We start from the raw sequence: 10,717 nt of genomic DNA on the forward strand, positions 1-10,717 counted from the left end.
AAAGGAGTGGTAGAGGCCAAGGAAGTTTGAATCGACGTGATTCGCATTATCCTAACCCTGATTATCCTCGTGATCAATACAATTATCACAGAGGCACTCCTCCGGCCCATCACAGAGGATACCCCAATGCCCGAGATGTAAACTCACGTCACTATGGGGAACCTCCTTCGACCACTTATAATAAGTTCTCCCCCCTCAGAAATGAGCAGGACTACTCACCAGACCGAAGAGTTTCTTATGAGCAGTCGTCCTATGGATATAATCAAACCCACTCTAACACATGGGATCAGGATTTTTGCGTGGATCCATTCACACGTTGAAGCGGTCCAAATCCAAGAGAGGTTCAAGAGGGGGGAGAAGAGTACAGAAGAGGAAAAAGAAAATGGAATTAATGGGACAGGGTGTTTTCAACTTAAGTTCCAAAACTTTTACCAAAGAGGAATTGTCTGTTTTGGATAAGGGCCTCAAGTTTGCCCCACCCAAACAGTTGGACAAATTTTGTACTTTTATAGATGTACAGAAGTACATACGTAAATTAAATGTACAACGGTATCTCATTTCCAATCCATGTAGGAGTATAGATATTGCTGCAACTTCAGGCAAGGTACATTCAGGATTGGCTAATCCTTCTGTGTTCAATCCACCCGTTTCTGTAGCTCCGGCCATTCAGATCTTTAAGGACCTTGTACTCAAGGATCTGGCCGATTTACCAGTTAGACGCACTCGCCACCAACCATTATCCAATATCGGTTTAAAATCATTATGGCAACAGAAAGATTTGGTAATACGTCCGGCCGATAAAGGAGGTAGCATTGTTGTCCTGGATAAATCAGATTATGAATTGGAAATGTATAGGATCTTTAACGAACCAAACACATATAAGGTACTTCCTAACAATGCCACATACGGTTACAAAAAGGACCTATTGAAGATTGTCACTAGAGGTTTTGATAATAAAATTCTGAACAAAAAAGAGAGAGAATTTTTAGTTCCTTTAGCTCCAAGAATACCAAAAATGTATTATCTACCTAAAATCCATAAGGATCTCTCTCACCCTCCTGGGAGACCTATTGTAAGAGGCATCAACTCAGTCACCTCTCGCATAGGCCAATATATTGACTATTTTTTACAGCCCCTAGTTAGACAGATGCTGTCATATCTAAGAAATACCAGATCTACAATCCAACTCTTGGAGGGCCTTGAGGTACAGAGGGGTTACATCATGGCTACGGCCGATGTGGCCTCCCTTTACACCTCTATACCACAGGAGAGGGGCATCGAAGCGGTCAGGTACTTTCTTGAAAGGGATCCATCTTTAGCTTCCTTTCAATGTGAGTTTATTATGGAGCTACTACAATTTGCAACTACACACAGTTATTTCTGGTTCAATCAACAATTTTTCCTACAACTTCGGGGAGTGGCCATGGGGGCCAAATTTGCCCCAAGCCTTGCCAATCTGTTCATGGCCAAGTGGGAGGAGGATGTCGTCTATGCCCTTGGGAACCCGTTCTTGGTCCTATGGGCACGTTACATAGACGACATCCTCCTCCTCTGGAATGGCACTGCAGATTCCTTACAGGCCTTTTTTGATTTACTTAATAATAATGACAGGGGCATTGCTCTGACTTATACTTCCAGTACTGAGAAGATTACTTTCTTAGACCTTGAAATTCACCACTGGAGGGGACTACCTGTAGCACATTTATAAATTCACATATACTTTCACTTTTTCTCATAGATTTCACTCTGACACTAACGGGGATATTTCCTCCGCAGCTAGCCATCCTATTCATGCACTCATAATCCACACTTCATATTCACTTTTGGGGCGATGCTTATAATATATCAATTTTTCCTGTTCCGGTTTACAGGTATTTCACACATGTAGTCACTTATGAGAATTGTCACATGTTCATGCTCTGGATTCAGTTATGTGTACTACGGAGTGGCAATTCATCCCTCCTTGCTATATGTACCCAGTCACGTGTGCAACCCGAAGCGAGGGGTGACGTGCGACGCACGCTGTGTACTCGCACACACGGGTTCCTTTCCCTTTAGCGCATCGCTGCTTGGTGGCTATGCGCATGTCTGAACATCTTGAATAACGTGGGACATGTGACGCTGCCTCAAACCCGCCCACCAATACGTGTAGGCTGCACTCACATAGATTGCCCCGCCCTTTACCCAGTTTTCTCCCATATCGGATGAGAATAGACTGAGGATCATGTGGAACGCATGTTTGAACCACCTATCGAAGCGCTGTGGAACGCAGTCTGGATCGCCATCTTGAATATACTGGAAGTATGTCCTACACGCACCGCAACGGCTGTGGGTTTGACTCTCATGTTAGGGGTCATATTGTTTATAAATATGGGACCGGCAGCAGTAGAGGGACACCCCAGATGATGTCCTTTGGAGACGAAACACGTCGGGATGGTCCCCAGTGCTGCCTCTTGTGATTTTAACCAGCGCTGTTTTTATACATATCCATGTGAGTGGTTTTATTTTAAATAAATGTATTTAAATAAATAAATGTATTTAATTTCATGGAATTACGCTATGGTTCATTTCTGTTTCCTCTTTGGTACTCTGCAATTGCCCGTGGAATTCTGAGTTTGGGTCCACTTCTGGCATTACATTTCCTATGATCCTATTTGGCTGTCGTTTATATACATCATCTTAACGGTACCATCCCAGAGCCCATTTGATGCAAATCAAGCCTGTTTGACACACAGTGCGTATGCCCTTGTGTGTTCAAACGATCTGGTAAGCCTTTCTTACATCCGGTGGCGGTTCCTTTCACATGTGCATATTATTTCACCATTTGCAAGATCTTTTGGCACTCCATTGTGTGTGGACTCACATATTTTATCATTTATGGACATTTTTTTTCATTGTAACATTATAGATTGTGCATATCATCCACCAATGCACACCATCACATCTGGACATTTTGCATATGGTTTTGGATATTGATTGTGTACATTAATTCATTTATTATATGTATGTGGCCCTTTCAGTGACTATTTTTATTTTTGCACAGATTGTACTGTGCACACTAACCTTTAGCTCTACACTTTTATTTATTAGTCTTTGTTTACCATTTCTCCATGTGGTGTGTTAGCTGCTAATGTTGTGAGCAGCGCAGAATTTTTTTGGTTTATTTTCTTGACTCAATAACCAGTATCCAAGCGAGGGTAGCTCTGTATTTCCAGTATTGAGGTATAGAAAACCTGAACACATTGATTAGGTGTGCTAGAAGCATTTTTTTTAGAAAAAAACCCTCAGGACAATTTTACAGCTGGATATTCTGAAGCTCAGAACCACCTTCTGCACCTTTTTCCAATGGGCATATTAACAGGCACCGAATCCCACAGACATGTCCAGCACATCGGTAAATCAGAAGGTAACATTTTGTTTAAAAGGGTGGGCACCCTGTACCACCCAGGTAGTAACTTGTAACTAGCCTCTTGAAACCTGTTTGCTATAGTTAATTTGTGTGCAAAGAAAAAAATATGATTCTTCTGTGCATTTGACAAATTCCCATTTTCTCCAAAAAAAATAAAAAAATAAAATCCACACCGGGACTCAGAAGAAGCTTATAGGACTCTGATAGGACATGTTGGAGAGGGGACACATAAGAGCAAAAGTGTTTAAAAGGTGAGTATTGCCCTAGATCAAGTGTAAGCAGCTTAACGGAAAAGAGAAAATGTTTGCGTTGGCGTGCCTGCTAGAATGCTAACAGGGGATTAACTGTCCAAGATAGATTTGCATTTATGTTTGTCCACAAAATTCAGAAGCCGAAATTGATTAGAGTTCAAAATGTTTCGAAACATAGATCCTAGAGACCAGGAGGAAAACCAGAGGAACCAACCACTAGAGAGGGTAGTGATAATTAGTAGGTGTGCCTTCACCTCAGAGGGGAGCAATGAAAATTGGCAAGATAAGGTTGGTAAGGAAAGAGAGGCCATGGCCTTTTCCAAACCAACCCAGTGTTTTACAGCACTGTGTTTAATCTAATCAAGAACAATACTCATATGCATTCCTTTATGATATTTAAAGGGGTCAGAAAACCCCCATACCTGAGGGGGCATGTCCGGACGCACACCGAGGAAGACGTGTGGAAGCTGTGCTCCACACAGACAAACTAAATCCGTTGCCATCCCGGCCCTAATACACCTTGGCGATTCCCCATCGCACTCCCTCTGCCTCCTGGACCCTCCTGCCTTACCCCTGGATGGGTCTTTCTTGGATCTGGCCACTCGGCTCTGCTCCAGGCCTACAAGTCGAGCCTCATTACAGGCGCCCGCCGCCGTCTTGGGGCCTGTCGCCCGATCTGAGCCTTCTGTCCACTGCCTCGGTACACCTGGAGGTTTCTGGACGCTCTCCAGGGATTGCTGACTGCTGGGTGGCTGGAGCCGCGGGTCATCTGCGGTGCACCACCCGGGATTCCTGTGTTCTTGGCCCGGAATGCAGTGGCCCCCCACCATCTTGAGGCCTGCGGGCCTGGTCTCCCTCATCTCGGGAACGCAGTGAGTACCAACCCTCCCCTGCACATCCACACTCTGCAGTGACCTTTACCTACTGCAGAATCAGGACCTTGCAATTAGAGCCTGTGAAAGGGAGTGTGTGTCCTGCGGGGAGTGAAGTCTATCTGGCCGGCTGTCCCTGATAGGAAAGTCCGCGGCTTCGGCCTATACCTGGAAGTAAGCGGCCATCTTGCTACTCCTACTGCAACAGATTTCAGATTTAATTTCTCTGCTTCACTCATCCAACATCACATCCCCCTCCCCTCCAGAATATTCAGTTTATGGCAAGGGAACTTATTCGCACTTGCCTATCCTATTCAGTAGTGGATTTGCAGCCCTTTTTGTGAATGTGAACTGATGTGAATGTGAGGAGCCCTGCCCAACTGCCGGCCTTACAGCTCCAGCTATGCCCGCCAAGACACCTAAAACTCGTTCCACAATAGGCAAAAGATCCGGAAAGGGTTTGAAACCTCACTCCGCCACCTCTGGCTCTATTCAGCAATATTTAGCTGGCGCACATAACAGTCAAGCTAGAACCTCTAGACAGAGTGTTTCCCCCTCCTTCCACGCTGCCTCAGTAAGGGAAAGTTCTCCTGCTTCATCCTACTGCTCAGACCTCATGGAGGACCCAGGATCCCCCACTGGCTCAGAAATGACATCGTTGAGGAGTGGTCTTAAAAAAGAATTGACTGGTATGTTTCACAGTTTGGAAAAATCCATTAAGAAAGAAAATACCGTCGTGAGAATTGACATGTCCCACCTCTTAGCTAGAGTGGAGGAGTCGGAGCAGCGTCAGGACCACCAAGCAACTGCCATAAAGGAGTTACAGGAGACTGTTACCGAGCTCGCTTTTGCTCATCGTGCCTCTCTATATAAACTTGGAGATCCCGAAAACTGCAACCGTAGGAACAGCCTACGTATCAGAGGCTTACCAGAAGCAACTAGAGACAATGACCTAGAGACAATGACCTAGAGCCATCGATCTGTGGAATTCTCAACACAATTCTGGGTAACCCCGTCACTGACCCACTGCGATTTGATCGTGTTCATCGTGCATTGCAATCAAATGGGGGATAAGTACAGCGCTGCTCCAATAGTGTTATAAAGAGGGTTACACAATAAGCGGCTAACACGCCTCTAAGACATAGGTAGAAGTAAATAAATCAGAAAATGTGTAGTGTAGCGCTATGCCTATAAATAATAAAAGATATGAAAACAGAAAATTAGGCTCGAACCATCTCTCAATGGTCAGCAAATAAACAAGGAATACTTCAAAAAATGAAAAGTGACTCAATACAGAAAGTGCACTATACGTTACAAAATGACATGTAAAATATAATAAATTACAATACACCAGTGAAGAGTGAAAAGACAAGACCAAATTATAAATGGATAAAAAATTGACCGAAAAAGTCCATAGATGTTTAGAAAATGTGTTCCTGATAAAAATCAAAAACCACCACCAAAAGTCTCTGAGGGTTAACTGGTGAAAACAACAATGGAAAGCTTCTGGTAGGTGAAGAGGTAGAACACCAAATGGAATGAGACGTCTGAGTATATAACAGGACCATCACCAGAGCATCTGAGGAGGCTTACCGGAAGCAGGGGACTTGAAAAGACATACGTCTTACAAGTCTCAAAAAGCTTATTTAGCCACCAGGGCTGGCAAGATGGGTCATCGGGTATCCACAACTTCAAATAGGGGGGAAGGGAAGATCTGTCAACCTTTCTCTCGCAAACCCTCACTAAACTATCACAATTTGCTAAAGGCATCATTGTCCTCGCTGGGGACATAAACATGCCCCTTGATCCTACAATGGACACGTCCCAGGGCCACTCTAACATCTCATTTAAACGTTTAGCTTTTGTTAAAAGGAAGCTCTTAGATCATCAACTAATAGATCATCAACTAATGTCTGGCGCCTGCTCCACCCTAAGGATAAAGACTATTCACATTTCTCTGCAACACACCTGTCTTACTCTAGAATAGATAATATATTCTTAGATCACTTCCATCTTCCTCTCCTCAAATCTGCCCATATAGGAACAGCAACCTTATCCGACCATGCACCTGTGACGATGCGTATGACCATGCCCACCTTATCTCGTACTACAAATAACTGGAAACTTAACGAAGCTCTCTTATCTAACCAAACTGAAGTCTCCATGTTAGCCTCTCACCTGAAGCATTACTTTAAAGAGAACACATCCTCTGTGGCCTCCCCATCTGTTGTTTGGGAAGCTCATAAGGCAACTATAAGGGGATGATTAATTGAGCTCGGTGCCAGGAAAAAAAGGGAGCATGGTCATCAAATAGCACAGGTACTGCAACAAATAGCCGACCTTGATAAACAACATAAACTATCACTCCATAGCGCACATCTCAAAGCCCTCACACTTAAACATGAAGAACTACAACACCTCCTAGACTTAGACACTAAAAATAAATTTCACCGCATATCACAAAAATTCTATGAATGGGGTAATAAACCGAGCAGATTACTTGCTAGATCCCTTAAGGCGAAAACAAACACAGTCATTTATCCCTAAAATTAAACTTCCAACGGGAGAACTAGTACATGCAACCCCACACATCGCCAAAGCCTTTAGGGAATTCTATGCGGATCTCTATAATGTTACGAATGGTTTAGCCCCTTTACTCCCGTCTGAGAGGCGTTCCCGAATCCTCTCCTATTTGAGGGCGGCGAACCTTCCCAAATTATCTAGGTCAGCCCTTAAAGAATTGGAAGAGGACTTTTCAATTGAAGAATTCCAATCCGCTTTAAAATCCTCTCCATCAGGTAAAGCTCCCAGACCCGACGGTTTCACTATCCTTTACTACAAGACATTTCAAGATATCTTACTTCCTCGTCTCACAGCATATGCTAATTCTATTTCCCAATCTTCAGGCTTACGCCCAGAATCCCTTTCAGCACATATCACTGTTATACCTAAACCCGGTAAGGATCCCACCCTTTGCAGCAGCTTTAGACCAATTTCTTTGATAAATACTGACATTAAATTATTTGCCAAGGTGATGGCTAACCGCATTCTCCCCTTAATACCCAGTTGGATTTTGGCAGATCAGGCTGGTTTCATACCACATAGAGAGGCTAAAGATAATTCTCTACGGACAATTTCCCTAATCCAGTATGTTCAAAGATGTGCCCAGCCCACCCTACTCCTTTCTACTGATGCTGAAAAAGCTTTTGATAGGGTGGACTGGGACTATCTTAAGCTGACCTTACGTCATTTTGGATTGGGCCCGAAGATGTACCATCGCATTTCTTCACTGTACTCTACCCCATCTGCGTGAATCCGCATAAACAGCTCACTGAGTGATCCCTTCACCTTACACAATGGCACTAGGCAGGGATGTCCTCTTTCCCCCCTCCTCTTTGCTATCACTTTAGAACCATTCCTAGCCACAATTAGACGCAATATTAATATACATGGAATCCAAGTAGGAGGTAGAACTCACAAATACGCCGCTTATGCCGATGACATACTCTTTTTTATCCAACAACCACGCATCTCCCTGCCCAACTTAATGTCAGCATTTTCTACCTTCCAAATGATATCAGATTTTAAAATAAACCTCTCCAAATCGGAAATCCTGAATATTAACCTCCCCAGGTCAGAAGCAACCTCTTTGAAGCCCCTCTTTCCATTCAGATGGGAACAGACTAACATGAAGTATTTGGGTATATACCTCACACCTAGACTACGCTCCCTTTTCAAATATAATTACATCCCACTATTAAACAGCATCAGAGCAGAACTAAGAAAATGGACCAATCTGTCCCACTCATGGTTAGGGAAAATTAACATTATTTATTTATTTATTTTTCAAATGATTCCACTAGGCGTCCCGGTGGGGTTCTTTACTGTACTGCAGGCAATGATTTCCTGCTTTGTTTGGGGGAACAGCCGCCCCAGAATATCCAGAGACGTTCTTTTTCGCTCCAAATGCTCTGGGGGTCTGGCACTCCCAAACTTTAAGATCTATTATCATGCTGTCATATTATCTAGAATGGCAGATTGGAAATACGCGATTAATTCAAAATTATGGGTACAACTAGAATACTCTCTGAGTGGAGCCGATCTCTCTATTATCCCCTGGATACCCAGAGTCCATAGGCACATTACCCACACTGTTTCCGCACTCACCACGTCCTCACTGGATATATGGGATGCCATATGCAGGAAATTTTCCTGGAATTATGACTCCCCCTGATGCCTCTCCTCAATCACCACTATTTCCTACCAGGTTTATTGGACCCAGGATTTAAATCCTGGACTTCAGGAGAACCTCTTCTGCTACATCACGTTATACATGCCAACACAATTAAACCTCTTTCTGAGATTCTCAGCTCTACAAAACTTACATTTTTGGATAAGTGGAGATATCACCAATTACAACGCTTTTTACATTCCTTCCCTCACCCGTTACGAGGTTTACAAGATTTAAATAGCATAGAAGAAATATTCTACCCAAAAGACCCCCCTTTGCATGGAATCTCTCTGTTTTACAAGGCTCTTACCGATCTCTCTAACCCTATGTACCCGCACTTCCTGGCTAAATGGTAATCAGACTTAGACTCCCCTCTAACAAACACTCTGAAAGATAACATCCTAATACTCGCTCATGTCTCCTCACCCGCTTCCAAAATGGCAGAAGTCAATTACAAACTTCTTTCCAGATGGCACTACACCCCAATTAAAATGCATCAAATGTTCCCCGATAGCTCCCCGTTGTGTTGGAGGAGTTGTGGGAACGAAGCTACACACGCACATATTTGGTAGTACTGCCCGCTCATTCGTCCTTTTTGGACCAATGTTATCAACCTCATAAGACTCATTACAGATATCAATCTCCCCCATGATCCCTGGGTTGTCCTTTTCCATGCTACTAAAGAACCCATAGGTACATACAAATGCTCACTCATACCTCATTTGCTAAATACTGCCAAGGCTCTAATCCCCACACTTTGGGGTCAACCCACAATCCCGTCTGTACAAACTTTGTTGCGTAGGGTCTCAGAGGTTTATCACCTAGAAGATATAACTCACAGTATCAGAGGTACCTCCCGGAGACACACTTTTACATGGACACCCTGGATAGAGTTCACATCTTCAACTCATTATAAAGACATTATATCTCAACATATATGAGCTTACCTCTTTAACCATTGCTTGGAACTCTTTTGACCCATTTTCAGAGCTTTCACTCTCTCTCTCACGCTAAATGATATGAATATCTTAAAATATGACGCCATGCATGCCAACCCCCCCCCTTCCCAATCTCCCCCATCAACCCTTTTCCCATTTCTACCCTCTTTTTTTTCTTCTCTTTCTTTCTTTCTTTCTTTCATAGTCTTCTTATCTCTCTCTTTGTTTTCCTCTCAATTTTTTACTTTTCTCTTTCAACTACAAGCCTTATTTAGTTACAATCTTAATTTCTAGTTTGAATATTAAGTTCACATATATCTTAAGCAGCTGATTGATCCTCGACTTTGCCTGTACGTTCAATCCTTTCAGCACATTCAATGGCACGTCTTTGATTTTTACTTCTCGATGAGTATTTGTGCCCTTAGAAATCTATTTGTTTCGCATTTTTAAGATTGTCTATCATATGCTATATGTTCATTTTGTCTTTTTGTATTTCTTTTAATAGTCTTCAATAAACATTTATTAAACAAAAAAGAAAACCCCCACACCTTAGGAAGCAACAATATTTGATAGGAAATCCTCATAGCCCCATAAGACCAGAGGAAATGAATGAACTCAGCCTTAACAGAGCATAAAAAGGCCCTGAGAATATGGACTGGGAGCATTCGTACTACGCCGGTACAGGAGCATAAAGTGAATATTCATTTTTAAAATATTGTTTCTGCCAAACCAAGTAAAGGATTGATGCCAACATCTAAAATCAGACAGAATCACAGCTAATAGAGGTAAGAAGTTTGTTTTTTAAAATGTCTGTAAGGGATGGCATAATATTAAACCTAGGTAACAAATTTTAGTGGATGCTCAAGCAAAAGGAGTTAGCCTGAATAGCTCTAATGCCGCGTACACACGGTCGGACTTTTTGTCTATAAAAGTCCGACAGCCCATCCGACAGACTTTCGGCGGACTTTTGGCAGACTTGCGGCAGACTTGCGGCAGACTTTTTAATGAACGGACTT

Source organism: Aquarana catesbeiana, linkage group LG05, assembly GCF_042186555.1.
Source record: "Aquarana catesbeiana isolate 2022-GZ linkage group LG05, ASM4218655v1, whole genome shotgun sequence".
Taxonomy (NCBI): Eukaryota; Metazoa; Chordata; class Amphibia; order Anura; family Ranidae; genus Aquarana; species Aquarana catesbeiana.